Source organism: Canis aureus, chromosome 26, assembly GCF_053574225.1.
Source record: "Canis aureus isolate CA01 chromosome 26, VMU_Caureus_v.1.0, whole genome shotgun sequence".
Classification (NCBI taxonomy): Eukaryota; Metazoa; Chordata; class Mammalia; order Carnivora; family Canidae; genus Canis; species Canis aureus.
In genome coordinates this window covers 22,189,828-22,206,299 of record NC_135636.1, presented here as the reverse complement: position 1 = coordinate 22,206,299, position 16,472 = coordinate 22,189,828, and the positions used below count along the sequence as shown (strand labels likewise).

General features: G+C 53.8%; 1 protein-coding gene across 3 annotated transcripts in view; it reads right to left on the bottom strand.

Annotated features, from left to right (window-relative positions):
- The window catches only part of RASSF2 (Ras association domain family member 2), a 43,141-nt gene extending 27,329 nt beyond the window's left edge, over positions 1 to 15,812 (bottom strand). Inside the window, exons 1-2 of one of the 3 annotated variants that reach the window (XM_077872320.1) lie at positions 15,722 to 15,812; positions 14,558 to 14,619 (exon numbers count right to left, since the gene is read on the bottom strand). The gene's annotated coding sequence lies outside the window, so the exon portion shown is untranslated. Of the gene's footprint in view, positions 1 to 14,557; positions 14,620 to 15,343; positions 15,438 to 15,485; positions 15,614 to 15,721 lie in introns of those variants that run through there. The other 2 variants (XM_077872321.1, XM_077872322.1) reach the window with 2 other exon arrangements.
- Between the last annotated feature and the right edge of the window lie 660 nt (positions 15,813 to 16,472).

Here is a 16,472-nt window from a genome sequence, read left to right as displayed (position 1 = left end):
AAAAGATGTCCAACCTCCTTAATCACTTTTTTTTTTTTTTTTTTACTTGCCAGATTGGTATAACTCAAGTAGTCTGATGGCCCAAACATGAGGATCCTCGAAGGTTCCATCGCTACCTGTCGGGTGATCTTAGCAAGGCCATCACTATGTATCAGACCTACTGGCTCATGTTGCCCAATCTTTATCTCCAACCTGAACTTCTCCCCACTTTTTTTCTTACTTTTTCAAATCTTGAGTTAGGAGTCTTAGGAAAAATACTTAAAGCCTACAACATTGTTGAATTAAAACTATAGGTAACTGATTCTAGGACCCAATCCCTTCTTTGTCTGTCTCAAGGAAAACATCTGCATCTCTCTTCAGAAATTTTCCAACCAGCACCACAAATCATGGGCTACTTCCAATCAGTTGGGGTTTGGGGGGCGGGGTACAATTGGGCGGCGGGGGGCAGGGGAACCAGCTAAATGGACATTCACTTTAAGGCAAACACAGCAGCAAAGCTAACAAAGGGCCGGAAATTTAGAGTTCAGTCTGATATTCCTTACACAGAGTATTGTTCCTCACATAAGGAAGGGTCAGAGGAAGATGGTTGATGGGGCCGGAATGTACATTCCGTGGGACACTTCCTCCCAGGGCGCCTGCCAAAATCTGCAGCCTTGGAGTGAGGGATTTGTTCAGATGGCTGGTTCCAACTCTTCTGCCTTCTCTGATATTATCAAGAATTTATGGAGGAGGGCAGCCCGGTGGCTCAGCGGTTTAGCACCGCCTTCAGCCCAGGGCGTGATCCTGGAGACCCGGGATCGAGTCCCACCTTGGGCTCCCTGCGTGGATCCTGCTTCTCCCTCTGCCTCTGTCTCTGCCTGTGTGTGTGTGTGTGTGTCTCATGAATAAATAAATAAAATCTTTAAAAAAAAAAAAAAAAAGAATTTATGGAGGACTCTGAGACTCCAAAATGCCTTGTGAGAATCATTTACAAGCAACGCTTCCACGGTGCCTTGAGAACACCGAAAGTGGCACCAACTCTTTAAGGAAGAGAGAGCAGGTGGGGCTTCCCTTGTGGGCCAGCATCTCAGACACAGAACTGAAACAGCTCACAGCTCCCCACTCAAAAAGAAGGGAGAGAAAGGGACCCAAATGAAAGAATGACTTTGACACGAGACACACATTTTATAGAAAAATAATTATTAATTATTCATAAAAAATAATTTTTAATGTGGAGCTGCTTTTTGGAAGCCTGTATCATATTTAAAGCTTCCTACCCCATAGGAACACAGTCCTTCACCCCTCAAGAATTCTAAATCAGTACAACTTTCCTGTAGAAAAAGACTTTGAGAGGCAAAATATATATGGAAGCACGTCTGCTAAAATGTCTGGAGATCTGTGTGTCATTGGGCTTGCCAGGTTGGGACATGGGCCTCCCAGGCCTCAGTCACGTGGGAGACCCACTGGGGCCTCCAGCTAGTCAGTCTTTCCTTCTGGCACTGACTTCATGCCTTGGCAGAATGTTCGAGGCTCTCCTTGGCTCCATCAAATGCCTGGGCAGTACCATGTGCCTTGCTAGTGGAACCTAGTGTGTTTCACGGGAAGACCCCCTCCATTACTTCCTGCTTGTACAACCTTCCCTAAGATCCAAGACAACGTTTTGACAATGGGAAGGTTCCTAAAAGCCATTGGAGGTGATCACATCCCAGCCACAGAGAACTCTCTGGGCCTGCTTTTCAAGCTCTGTGAGTACACCTGTGCTCCTCTACAGACCCAAGCAAACTCACATGCTCCCTAGACCCTTATCCAAAACTTAGCCACCCCTTTAAAGTATCCCCGCTGCCCCTGGGCAGTGTCAGGGGACAGGTGCTCACACTCAGCCTGTCCTTCACAGCACTTAGCACCATGTAGAAACCATCCCTCTGGTGTTTCTTTCACCTCCTGGGCCTGGATCATCCCCTTTCTGGACCCCAGCCCCCAGCCTGTGCCTCCCTCCTGTGAATCTTCCCATTATCACTACATTCTCAAGGGAGGGAGTGGATTACTGATGACTCAGGCAAGAGGATTCCTAGAAGCAAGCCCCAAACAAGGATTTTTGGGGACACCTGAGTTACTGAGGAAGCATCTCCAAGAGAAATGTGTAAGCAAGTGAGGGAAGCAGGACGGTGCTCAGTGAGCAGGGTTCTGTGAGAGTCCAGCCACAGCCTGATCTTGGGGGGCTCTCCAGTGGGGGTACTCCACAGAGTCGTCCCCCCTTCAGACAGGCTGGCCTGCCTTTGTACCCCCATCTAGGCTGTCTGGGGCTGAGAGCTGCCCTGGGGGAGGTGGGAGTTGAATTTCCCAGGCGCTGTCCCACGGAGACCCTTCTCTGGACTCAGGAGCAACTAAGCAGGGACACCTGGGTGGCTCAGTGGTTGAGCAGGCTCCTGGGATCAAGTCCCGAACCAGGCTCCCCAGAGGGAGCCTGCTCCTCCCTCTGCCGATGTCTCTGCCTCTCTCTGTGTGTCTCTGATGAGTAAATAAATAAAATCTTAAAAAAAAAAAAGATTCACAAGCAATCCACTTTCTCCCACCCACCCTCCAGCCGGGAGAAGCAGCTGTGCCAGAGCCCTGGCCCAATCAGAGCCCTGCAGCTGTGGCATGAAGGGACCCCTCCCTCTTCCCTTCCACAGACCCTCCCCCTCTCAGTGTCTCCAGCAATCCCCCCCAAGAATAAATGAGGGGCCACGCAAGCCCTTGGAAGTCACCAGCCTGGCTAGAAGTTCAAGGGCACTCTAGAAGTTCAAGGAGGCAGGAGGAGGCATTCAAAGCTCCCTTCAAAGAGGACAAAATCTCCTATGTTCTGGGCTTTGGGCTCCTCCAAACTCCAGTGCCCTCCTCCCTTTCTGTGTGCCTGGAGAGCACCCCAAGGTACATGTGGCCTCAGCAGCCCTGGGATGCCGGCTATTCCCTACAGTTCCTGTTCCAGCCTGCAGGGCCGAGGCTCTCATCTTATGAATCAACTGGTAAGTCCCCAGAGGGAGAAGGGCAAACACAGGACAGAAAGGTTGGCAACACCCTGGCAGGAAAGTCCAGAGGAGACCAAGAACCCCACTTTGTTTCCTACACGGTCTTCCTGGTGGCCCAGGGGGGAGCCAGGCTTGACCTCGGCAACAGGGGTGGGATGGGAAGGTTCGGGGGCAATAGCCAGTTGACAGGACCCAGGCAGCCCCAGTCCCTAAGTTCAGTTAGGAAAACAAAGCAGGTTCAGGGAAGGGAGGCTTTCCACAAATTCCCAGAGGGGCAAACCCCACAGAGCCACCCTCTGACCAATGGGAGGGACATGCAGTCTGCAAGGCCTCAGCAGAAACCAGAGCGGGAAGGAGAAGCAGCTGGCCTCGAGACACCCAACAGCTCAGAGGTTCTAATTCTAGATGCTCATCAGACTCTCCCTGGGTGAGGACGGGTGGGGGAGGAGGAGGGTGAGAGGGGTTGGTTTAAGATTCCTGATGTCCAAACTGCAACCCCTACCCCTTACATCAGACCCTCTGGAAGGGGCCCAGGCATGAGCATTTTTATGGCCTTCCCAGGTGGTGCCAATATACAATCAGAGCTGAGAAGGACCTAGAGATCTGATAGGGATTCATCGTGTAACTCAGGTGACTGAGTAACTCAGGTGCCCTCAAATTCATCTCAAAGCAGCCTTTCAGGGATGGAAGGAATAGAATTTCCTTTCTTTTTTTTAAGATTTTATTTATTTATTCATGAGAGACAGAGAGAGACAGAGAGACAGAGAGAGAGAGAGAGAGAGAGAGGCAGAGACAGAGGCAGAGGGAGAAGCAGGCTCCATGCAGGGAGCTGGATATGGGACCCGATCCTGGGACTCCAGGATCACACCCTGGGCTGAAGGCAGCCCTAAACCGCTGAGCCACCTGGGCTGCCCGGAATAGAATTTTCTAAAAGCAAACTGAGCCGGGTCTTCAGCAACCCCCTCCCCAATACTAATATTTTAAAGGGGTGAGAGGGCAGTGGAGAGCATCCCAAAGGGTCAGTGAATACAAGGAGGCAAGGGCCTCCTAGCTGATGCAAAGGGCCTCCATCATGCAAACCAGGACACCACACACCACAGAAGCCAGGAAGCCAGCCCAGGGCCCCAGAAACAAAGGAAATGCACACTGGAGGCCCACAGCTTCCCCTTTTGGGGCCTGTCCCCACCTCTTCTCTGAGTCCTGCTCTGCCACTGCCGTCAGTGTTGGGGGGTGGGGGGGGAAGGCATGGAATAATCTGGAGCTCCTGGGTTGGAGTAGAAAGTTATCCTACACAGTGCTTCATACTATAGTGCTAAAGACTACCTCATCAGGTCTCCTGAGGGACTCTGCTTTGTAACCAAGCAGTGACAGAGGAGATAGGGCTGACCCCTGTGTACTTCAGCCCCTTGGTATAGGGGCAGGAAGGAGCGTCGATGGCAAACAGGAAACCCCAGCCCTATTGCGCCACACGAGGAAGGAGACTAGAGCTGTGGCCTGGGACCCTGCCAAGTTCTAGAGATTACCAGAGATACCACCTCCTGGTTCCTGAACCTGAACCTGTCCCAGACATGGGCAAAATTCAGGCTGCCCGGAAAGGAAATGGCACACTTTGCCTTCCACCTTTATTCAATAAAAGGTCTGCTGGTTGGCAAGGCCCAGGTCCTCTGTGGGACCTGTTCACCTCACTGATCCTCCCTTTCTGAATGTACCTCCTCTGACCCCCAGTGACCCAGCCCCACAGCTCCCCCAGTCACTCTACTCAGAAAGCATCTGGCACCAAACACCACCAAAAGGGGAGTTAAGGTCAAGTGTCCTGAGTGTATGCTGTTCTTTCTCAGCTTTACATTTAACTGTGAATAAAAGGCTTTGCTAATCCCCACCCAAAAAGCATGCTAAGCATCAGGAAAGGGGGAGTGGAACCTCTTACTTGGTAAGAGGTTGGCAGGTGGAAAAGAGCATAGCTCGGGGATCCCTGGGTGGCTCAACGGTTTAGCACCTGCCTTCGGCCCAGGGCATGATCCCGGAGTCCCAGGATCGAGTTCTGCATCGGGCTCCCTTCTGGAGCCTGCTTCTCCCTCGGCCTGTGTCTCTGCCTCTGTGTGTGTGTGTGTCTCTCATGAATAAATAAATAAAATCTTTAAAAAAAAAATGAAAGAGAGCATAGCTCAAGAGAACTAGCAGAAGTCTAGTCTCAGGAGGCACTTTGACACCTGTTGCCCCCACAAACCAGGAACAGAGCAATCACAAAATTATTACTGTGCTAATAATAAAACACCGGAAGTGAATAACAGCTACCACAAATGAGAGTTTACTGTGGGCGACCTAATATCTGCTTTGGCTTATTTAGTCCCCACAACAAACCTATGGAGAAACCTTAATATCCCCATTTTTGCAGATGAAGCAAATGAGGCACAAGCAAGCCAAAGAACTGTCCTAAAATACACAGTCTGGAGCAGGTGGTGCTGGGGTCAAACCTGGGACCCTGCGAATCCTTGCAAAGCAGAACCCTCTGCTTTGAAGGGGAAAAAAAGGAGTTTTAATGGGGCACCTGGGTGGCTCAGAAGCTGAGCATCTGCTTTCGGTTCAGGTCACGATCCTGGGGTCTTGAGATCGAGTCCCACATCAGGCTCCCCACAGGAAGCCTGTTTCTCCCTCTGCCTATGTCTCTGTGTCTCTCATGAATAAATAAATAAAATCTTAAAAAAAAAAGTTTTCAGCTAAAACTCAACTGACCCAGCCATATCCTAGAGGAGTGGTTCTCACACTGGAGTCCAGAAGCCCCTGGAGGGCTCATTAGGTACATATTCCTTTCCCCCCCAACTGCCCCCCTCCCCCAGCTTCTGATTCAGTCCTTTTGGATGAGGGCTGAGGATGTGCATTCCTAACAAGCAAGCTCCCAAGTGAGGCTGGCAGTGCCAGTAACCAGGCTCTAGAAGCTTTTCTTTGTCCTTTACAAGAAAGAACCCATGGGGAATGCTTCATCTTCACCATTTGACAGATGAGGAAACAGAAGGTCCCAGAGGTTAGGCAACTTGTCCCAGGTCACAGAGCCGACATGAAGCCCACTGCCCTGTCTGTGGTGCCCTGGCCAAGCACTGGATATGGGGGACCCTGAGCAGGGCAGGCAGGAACAGGCAGGCTTTGGCTGCCAGCCCCAGCGGGCCCTGGAGGGTCTGGGGAAGGAAGGCAAGTGAGTGAATGGCTGCACGGACAGGATGTCCATAGAGCAGACCCTGCGGGGGCCAGGGATAGAGACCCTGGCCATGGACCTGGGCACCTGCAATGTCACCGTGCCACACACCACAAAGTCATATCTACCCTCTGTCCAAAGAATGAGCTACCCACCCCTCACGCTCAATGGTCCCACAGACCACCTGCTCCTCCAACCCAGAAAAAGCCTGGGGCCTGACTGATGACAGGCACAAGGCCCCTGCTGACACCCATCCCAGGAGGCAGCCCCTGCCTGGACCATCCAGATGCGGAGCCGAGATTCCAGCCACGCCAGGCTCCCTGCAGGCAGCTTGATCTGACAAGCCCTGGCTCTTCCACTGCCAAACTGGGACCCTGGCCTGTTCTGCTCAGGCCTTCTGTGCACAGATCTGAGCCCCCAGTGTGGCTGGGGCCATTCTGAGGAACTGGTCCTAGGATTCCCGCCAGAAGGGACATGCCTCCCACTCGCCACCAGTGGGTGGTGGCCAGGTGAGTGACCTGGGAAATCGCCACTAGTACTCACCCAATCACTTCACAGGCCCGGATGAGCCACTCCTTGTTTACAGAAAAGTCCCACCAGTGTCCACAAGTTTTTGACCTTCTGGATGATGTTTAGAAAGAAGCCCAAAGGCCCTTAATCTCATATCAGAGAACTAGGGTGTTGGAGCAGGACAAAAAACAATAATAATAAGGCATTAAGGAAGTAAAAACACTCCAGACAGAAAAAGCTCAGTGTGTGTGTGTGTGTGTGTGTGTGTGTGTGTGTGTGTGTGTGTCTATGTGTAGAATTTAGACTCTGGCTCAGAGGAACCAGAGGTATAGAAAGCCAATCTTCCAATTCAACAGATCCACCAAGGAAGGCCCTGCCTCCCTATAGCAGCCTCTTCAACACCTTCAACCAGAGAGTTCTTGCCAAGACTACACCCCCCACCCATGGGCTAAAGTTCAGCAATGTGCAAACTTCTGTATGGCTGAGCTGGCCTGAGGAAGGAGTGGGAAGTAGGTGGAAGCCACAGTGGCCCTAGTAAGGCAAACAAGAGGAAGCATTTCTTGACCTGCATCTCTCGAAACCAGGGCTATTTTATAGGTCAGTTTCATGGTCTACCTTGGGAAGGGCAAATTCAGCTTTCCTCCAGCCCAATAATTATGGGATCTAGGTGAAGCCCCATTCCACAGGGAGGGCCCAAGGCCTGTATCAGTGCCTATGCGGTCTGGAGTCAGTCTCAACTCTGCAGGGGACATACTGACCTAGCCAGGCAGGTGAGGGGGGGCTGCCTCCAGCTCCCCACTTCCTACAAGCACAGGCTTCTTTCTGGCCACTCTTCCTGTTTACTGAGTGATTTCTCCGAGACTCATCTCTGACCTCACTTCCCCTTCCTCAGGGAACCCCAGCAGCTCTTCCTTTTTTGGTGCTATAGGCTAAGATCGAGCTTTGTGTGCAGAGATCTTGGGGTTTCTGCTCCTGGCTACCTGGGGCCAGGACTGGAAACCCCGAGAGCCAGGTTCACAGGCATCCCCCACCCCCATCCCGCCCACCCCTTCCCCACTCCTACTCCCAGCCAAGATGAACAGGTTCCTTGCACTTTAGAAGCAGTCAGGAAGGGAGAGGAAAGGAAGGATCTAGCATTCACTCAGCCCTCCCCTGGGGCAGCCATTGGGGGGCATCTCACAACCACCCTCCTTTCATTTCCTTAACACCCATGTGTGGAAGAATTCACCCCCACACAACAGATCTCAGGCCCTTCCTAGGGGAGGCTGCTCATTTGGGGGTTTCCAGAGCATTTCCAGGAGGCTGAGGGAGTTTTGAACAAAACCACGTCCACACCCTCCTCTGCCTGCCCTGCGACCAGCCGACTGACCCTAAAGAAAAATCAGTCCCATGAAACCCAGAACTTCTCAAAATGGGCTTCAAAGGCCATTTCTGTAAAATCTTTACACTTTGCCGACTGTCTAGAGTTAAAAGAGCAGCCTCCCACTGGACAGAGAGAAAACAGGCAGAGCCAGGTGAAGAAACTTCCAGAGTCCAGTGGGCGAGTCTGTCCCTCCCACACCTAAATCCTCACACTGACTCGCTGGAGAGGCCCTTCTGGGAGCTCCCCTTCCAAGGAATGTAAAGCTTTTCTCACAGAACAAGGTGTCCCATTGAGAAGCCACTTGATCCACTCCCGTGACGTCAGAGCCACACAACCTGGTCTCTTACTTCTGGGTCCCGAAACTTCCCAACCCCCTTTTACCTCAGACTCAACCTGAAGCATACACACCATCTCCCCTGCCCCCCAGCCCACTGCACCGTGTCCCGGGTTATCTTGTCATGTACACAAGAAAGCATCCCTTGTCTCAAATGTCTGTTATGATCAACTGTGAGATCCCATCTGGGGCTTCAGGAAGAGGGTGCCAACTACCTCAGGATACCACCATCTCTCCGGAGCTCGTGAGGCCTCATGAACCCCACCAGCTGAAGTGCACCCTGCATGCCAGCCGGGCCACTCTGCCTGTGGACAGAATATTCGGGAGCCATACCCACAGCCGCCACGGTGAGGATTTAGCAGGGCCAGTTGAGCCCCAGGATCTGGAACACACAAAGGATGCTTGAAATTGAAATACTGAGGATGTTATTCTCAGTCTCTTCAAGAAAGATGGTCTCAACAAGCCACCTCTACGTGATTTGGACCTCACTCACTGCAGCACAGCTCTGAGGTTCAAGGCACGGTGAACCCCAAGCGCTCCCAGGCAAACCCACCACAGAGGCCACTGCCTGAGGCCTGGGGCCCAACTGCCAGCAACCAGCAAGCCACCTGCGGTCAGCTCCGAGGCCAGGAGGCGGCATTCGTCAGTGCCTGGTCGCCGGCCTGCCCTGCCAGGCTGACGTGGGGGCCAGCCCCCAGGATGGCAGGGGCGTGAACGGTGGCCGGGACCACGCGGCCCTGCCTGGAATGAAACCACCGGGACCTGGGCAGCCCGGGTGGCCCAGCGGTTCAGCGCCGCCTTCGGCCCAGGGCGTGATCCTGGAGACCCGGGATCGAGTCCCACATCGGGCTCCCTGCATGGAGCCTGCTTCTCCCTCTGCCTGTGTCTCTGATTCTCTCTCTCTGTGTCTCTCATGAATAAATAAATAAAATCTTAAAAAAAAAAAAAGAAGAAGAAAAGAAACCACTGGGACCAAAACACACCCACCACTCCATCACAGGGCTTTCTCTTTCTTTCCTTTTTATGACCTAAGTAAAACAAACATTTTTTTTATCTTAAAAATATAGATAAGCAAAAAGATTATTCCAAAAAAAGGACAGTTATCGAAGGACTCCACTTCTATGAGATACCTAAAATAGGCATATTCACACAGACAGTACGTGGAATCGAGGTTACCAGAGGCTCAAGGGTCAGGAATGGAAAGTTAATGTCTAACGGGTAGAGTCTTTGTGTGGGATGATGAGAAAGTCCTGGAGACAGTATTAGTGATGGTTGTACAACGCTGTGAGTACACTTAATGTCACTGCTGCGGTCTGAATGATTGTGTCTCCCCCAAATTCATATGTTAAAATCCTAACCTGAAATGTGATGGCATTAGAAAGTGGGGTCTTTGGGCAGGATTCATGAGGATGGCTCTACCTTCACAAATGGGATTAGTGCCCTTATAAGAGACCCCACAGAGGGGCACCTGGGTGGTTCCACCGTTGAACCTCTGCCTGTGGCTCAGGTCATGATCCTAGGGTCCTGAGATCAAGTCCCACATCCAGCTCCCTGCAGGGAGCCTGCTTCTCCCTCTGCCTTTGTCTCTGCCTCTCTCTGTGTCTCTCATGAATAAATAAATAAAATCTTAAACCAAACACAAAAACAAAAACAAATAGCACAGTTTGGTAACCTGATTTTGAGAAATATCATGTTTTTCCATGGTAACAGATGCACATCTCTACCTTATATTTTTTTGTAGCCCCATGGTAGTCCAGTGTATAGATAAGCAGGCCTTCCCTGCCACCCAAAAGTGGAGTGTTCCTGTGAAACTTTTCATGAGCCCAAGTGGCATAAAGCAAAGAAGCGATCACCATTAATTTATATGGGAAAATTTTTGAGTGTTCCCAGACCCAAAAATTAACATGTCTTAGGTTTTTCTGATACCTCAGGATACGTCTTGCTAATGGAAACACAAAATAAATTGAGATAAAGCACAGATGCCCACAGACACAGTTGTAGCAGCTGGATGCTGCGATGCTGAGTATAGGTCCCGGGGAAGGAGCTTGGGGGGGCCCCGCTCTCAGCACTGGGGTGTGTGTGGCCTCTGTAAGAGCTCGCTGCAAAACAAATGCTGAACACTATTTTTGCTTTTTGCCTTTTTTTTTTTCCATAAAAATGAAAATCCTCTTCGGATTTCTTTCTGTTAGCAAAACGGGTACAAACGTAGGTCTTTCATAAAAGCCAAGCAGCAGGGATCCCTGGGTGGCGCAGCGGTTTGGCGCCTGCCTTTGGCCCAGGGCGCGATCCTGGAGACCCGGGATCGAATCCCACGTCGGGCTCCCGGTGCATGGAGCCTGCTTCTCCTTCTGCCTATGTCTCTGCCTCTCTCTCTCTCTCTCTCTGTGTGTGACTATCATAAATAAATAAAAATTAAAAAAAAAAAAAAAAAAAAGCCAAGCAGCATAAGGCAAACCACTTTGGAACACTGACGGACACCTGTACCATAATTAACAAGTTTGCTTTTGTTGGGATTTAGCCTCCATTTTGGTTGCTGTTATTATTACAAATAATACTGCAAGAGACATCCCTGTGCACATATTTTTCTGCACTTGTCCAATTATATCCTTAGGATAAGATTTCCTACCAGTGCAATTGCTGAGTCAGGGACTCCCCTGGGAGGACTGTCAACAGAGCCCTTATGAGTAAAATCACAGTGGGGATGTTGAATTTTGTCATATGAAAGCCTCTTTCGGGGCAGCTGGGTGGCTCAGTGGTTGAGCATCTGTCTTCAGCTCAGGTCATGATCCTGGGGTCCTGGGATGGAGTCCCGCATCGGGCTCCCCACAGGAAGCCTGCTTATGTCCTGCCTCTCTCTGTGTGTCTCTCATGAATAAATAAATAAAATCTTTTTTTTTTTAAGTCTCTTTCTCCGCGTGGGCTTTTCTTGGCTTTCACCTGGGTGTCTGTGACAAAGCATCGCAGTTCAGGGAAGTAGGGGCCGTCCCTTCCATAAGAAATCAGTTCCTCCCTCCCCATTGCCCTGGCCTCCTCAGGGGACACACCAGGCCTGTGTCAGGAAGAGAAACCGCTACACAAAGAAGGCAGAAAGTGGCTGGGCTAGTAGCTACTGAATTCCCTTTTAGTAGCAGGAAAGACTACAGCAAAATTCCAGGATGGCCCAGGGCTGGGTGCCCTGTGGTGGACAACGTTTAAGTGTGGACATGTGAAAGACTTTCTTTTGTTAAAAGTCTTGTTCCTGAGTAGACGTAAGAAGAATGCAGTAGACTCTTCCTAAAGAGACTCGGTGCTAGAAGGGTCCAGTGGAATCATTCAATCCCTTGCCTTGGAGATGGGAAAACTGAGACCCAAAAAGACTGTAGCATCAACATTTCAATAGTGTCTAAATAAATCCCAGAAGCATCGCACACAGTGATTAGTCTGGCTGTTCAAGGTCAGAGCTTCAACGTACCCCAAATTTTAGATGCCTCATACAGTTCTTATCCTCCTCAGTCTACAAAATCTGGAAATTAAGCTCAGTGACGTCACATCCCAGCTCAGTCATGGTCAGCTACCTACTGGAGCTGCTCCTACTGGCTCACAAGGGCTGACTAAGCACATCTCTTCCCGACTCAGTGTTCATGGTGCCATGTTGGTAGCTTGAAATCAGCCATGATGGGACTATTTACACTATAGAAATCAATAAGTACCCCCAACCCCTGTAGAGCCAGTTGTTCAACATTTATCACTGGTCACAGCCTAGATGCGAAAGCCATGAGCAGGTGAACTCAGTTTTCTCACCTAGCTAAGGATAGCCTCTCTCCAAAGCATTATAACCGGCCATTCATGGGCCATCGTAATACCCACTTCTATCCAATACTCTACGTTACTCTTCTAGAAACAAGCAGTTAGCTGAGTGTCAACTATGGGGAAAGCACCATGCTGGTGAAGTCAGCCCACCCTGCCAAATCACTTTGGGTTGAGATGTCCAAGGACGGCACAAGTATCTTTTTTTCAAGTTTTATCAAGGGAATGAATAGGAAAAGCCCTCCTAAGTCACTCTGCTCATCCAAGGGGAATGAGCCAAGAGCGCTTCCCTGCCCCCTACTTCGGCGTAAGGTTTCCCTCTGATTCAGCCACAGCTGACGTGGGAAGAGTGCTACAGCCTCAAGCTGTCTTCCTAAGCAGCGGCATCAACCTGTGATTACAGGCTCCAGAGTCTGCCTGCCACCCCAGGGATGATCAAAAATGACCCACTGGACACCCAGCCGGCCGAGTCTGGAGGATGCCCCTGTTTACGGTGCCCTGCTTCCCAGTGCCTGCTGCCCTCTCCTCTCCCCTCATCCTCACCAGACACCTCCTCCATGGGAACCCACAAGCAGGCCAAAGAAACAAACCCAGCAATCACAGGCCTGCAGGAGCTTACCCCACCTTAAGGACTTATTTCAAATTCTTCTGGAGATGCAGGGAAGTGTTTAAAGAGGACAGCCGGTTGTTAGGGTAAATCGCTGGACCGTATAGTAGAGTGGTGGGAGAAACAGGGAAGTGGCAGAAGGGGACCACTGCCCTAGCTTCACAAACGCAGTGGCAGCAGCTCTCAGCAGCTGTGTCTTAAAGACAGAGACTGGACGTCTTGCTCTGTTCCAAGGACTCTGCTGAGACCTGCCCAGCTCCTCAGCCTGGGGGAGAGGGGACATGGGCAAGTCCCAGGCCTCTCAGCAGGATTTTCTGGCAATCTGGTCCTGCCTGTAAACCACCTCTCAGTGAGGGCACTTCCTGCCCCAGGATCGTAGGGAGGACTGAAGGCAATACCCAGGCCAATGTTCTTTTGTGCTTTGGGACAGCCATCGGCACTCCAGCGGGGGTGCCAGGATGTGCAGTCCTGGGCACCTCTCCAGCCAAGTCTCTTGGCCATTCCTAAGCAGCTCACGCACAGAAGGCAGACACGAAGCTTGGCTCCGGGGCCCCAGGAAATAGACCAAGAAATCAAAGCAAAACTAGTGGGTGACTGAAAGGTCCCAGGTAGGACAGCACAGCTGAGAATAGGAAGGACTGGGGGACTGAAAAAGTGGTGTAGGGCACTGCCCCGCTAGCTGACCTCTAAGCACACACTGGGGAGAGGGCCTGCAGCCCCAGTCAGACACTGTGCAGAAATGCAGAGGGGTGGGTTCTGGAGCCCGGGGGGTGGGGCAGGAGGAGATGCCCCTCAGGAAGGGGGGGATGCTGCCGCGGGAGGCACAGGTGCATATGGCTCGGCCCTGTAGTCAGGTGCAAAGGGCACATCCCTTGCCCTGGAGAGGGGCATGCCTCAGTGCCCACCCCCTGCCCCCGTCACCTGGCCTTCTTTCAGCCCCTCCCTGAAGATGCCCTTCATTCTAACTGGATTTCACCAGCACAAAAATGAGGGCAAGGAGCAAGGGATATATCTCAACAGTACCCCAGCTAGATTATCCTGTCTCCCATCCCAATACACCACCCCTGCTCTCCTGTCTTCTGAAGGAGGGGCAGGACTCACCCCTCAGCCTCTCCAGCACAGGGGATCCCCAACTGTGCCAGCCCGCACTCCCAGGTGCCCAGGCGGGCTTCCTCTTCTTCTGCCAGGGCAAGAACCACCTGCCCCCCTTCCCCAACAACCCCACCTCTCCAAGCTCGGCCACCATGTGAGGCCCTCTTTTAGCCTGCGAAGGCCCTGGGGACTGCAGCGGCTCACAGGCATCAGGCTGCCAGTTCCAGAGGAGAAAACACAGCTGGTGCCCACACTCACCACCCCAGTCCAAGGTCTCTGATCCCAAGTGGGCACCTCCCAGGCTGGCTCCACACTCAGTCCCTGGGACACTGCCTTTGGACACAAGCTAAAAACAACAACAATCAAAACCACCTCTCCTCAAACAACCAATACATCTTAGCCCTGAGAAGTTTCTTTAATTCCTGAGACCACCTGCAGAAAAAGTTCTCAGTAAATAAATGTGGATTGATAAGTAAAATAAATCCAACCCCAGATTCCTCTTCCAGATGCTCTAGAAAGAAGGCCCCTGGCTCTGAATCCCAGCTGTTTAAAAAGAATCATTGTTTCTAATTCTTTCCTCCCATTGTACCCGGATCAACTGTGACAGGAACAGAGTCCCGCTCCAGGATGAATTGTTACTTGGCAGCTCCCTGATTCAAACTTTCATTCATTTCGTTCAAGTACTTACTATAAACCCGGCCAGCACTAGTCACAGCCTCTGTCCTCTGGGAGAACCCGGACTCCGGACACCTGGGAATAGAGTACATGCGGCACTGAGCAGCGGCGCTCCGCTCCTGCTGTCACCGCGTGGCATTAGCCGAGAACAGCCCAGGACACAGAGCCCCACAGTAAGATGGAGCCCTGGGTGTCGCGGCCGGGCCCCGCGCCGCTCCGTGCCGTCCCCAGGCTTCTCCCAGCCTAGGAGCTGAACGCAAAGCAGGAGCCCCAAATGCAGAAGTGGCTGGGCCGCCCGAGGAGCCTGCCCTCTCGGGCGAGAGAGGACGCAAAGCTGACCTCGCGCCAGCTCTGTGGGCACCGGCTCCGTGGGCGCGCGGGGAGACCGCGGAGGGGAAGTGCCACGAGGACCCCGCGCCCCCGCGCCTCCTGCCCGCCCCTGGGGACCGTCCGCAGGGCAGAGAAGTCGGGACCCGGCGGGGGTCGGGCCCTCCCCGGAGCCGTCCGGGCCTCCCGTTCCTGCACCTGCTACCGGGTCCCAGCTCGCCAGGGGAGTCCCGGGAGCCCCAGGGATGGGGCGGGGGCGCCTTCCTGTCGCCGCCCTGGGCGCGGAGGGCAGGAGGGACCCCCCAGGGGTCGCGGAGGGAAGACGCGCTTGGAGGCACAACTTTCTCCGGCCCGAAGCCGGGAGCGCAGGGGTGGCTCCTCCGCGGCCCGCGGGGGGTCCGCACGCCCGGGAACCCCCCGCGGCCCGGAGACGAGGGGGGGGACCGCGGCCGGCGAGGGCTGAGGCGCTGACCTGGGCCGGGCCGGGGACACCGCGGGAAAACTTTCGGCGAGGCTGGAGGGAGGGAGGCTGGGGAGAGAGACCGGCCCGCGCCCGGCACCTTGCGCCCCGCATCCCGCGCCCCGCGCCCCGCGCCCCGCGCCCCGCGCCTTGCCTGCGTCCCGAGCCAGCGGCATCGCCCGCGGGGCTGGAGGCGGGGGTGCCTCGGCGGGGCGGGGGGCGTGCTCCAGCCCGCGCCCGGGTCAGCCAGCGGCGGGCGCGGCTCAAACCCAGCCCCGCAGCGCAGGCGGCGGCCGCGCGATTGGGGGTCGGGCGCCCCGCCCTCCTCGCCTCCCCTTCTCCCCTCCCGCCCTCCCCCCCCCCCCCCCCCCCGCCTTTATCCGTCCCTACCGCGTCCGCTCGGCGTCTCCCCCGGCTTCCTCTAGCTCTCCATCTCTCCCCCGCCCCTCTTCCCTCGCCTTTCTTCCTCCCCTCCCTCCCCTCCCTCCCTTTCCCCCTCCCCTCCCCCTGGGGGGCGGAGCTTCTCCCCTCCCTCCCAGACAATGCTGGGGCTGCGCGTCCCCTTCTCCTCCTGCGAGTCGGGGCTTCGGCTGCCAGCGCCTCTTCCGGGCCGGACGGGGGGGCGAGGGGGGCGACGGGGGGGCGACGGGGGGGTAGCAGTGCAGGGGGTACGGAGGACGGTCTGGATCCCCTCACCCCATTCGCCTCTTCCCTCTTCCAGCCGGATGGAGTCTTGGCCCAAGCCCCTGAGCTCGGCCCGCGCTGTGGCGGCCACTCCCGGGGAACAGTCACGCTGCCCCGCGGAGCCCACCTGCAGCGCCCCGGATTCCCCCGGCAGAGGATGCGGGATTCATTTTCTAACACCCCGCCTTATTCCAAAAAGGGTTTGAGCTGAGCAGGGCCCAGCAAGCCCCCTTCGACAGGCCGGTGGGCAGACTTGACAGTGAGTGAAGGAGGCCAAGTTTCTTTGTCCACTTCTCACCTCTCTCGCATCCATCCCTGGACTCTAGGGGCTCCCAGAGCAGAGGATGCCTTAGAGCATCCCAGGTGCGGGCCCTTTATCTATTTCCTTCCTTTTATCATAACCCCCCCCCCCACACACACACACACACACATACACGCGCGAGCGCGCCAGTGAGCA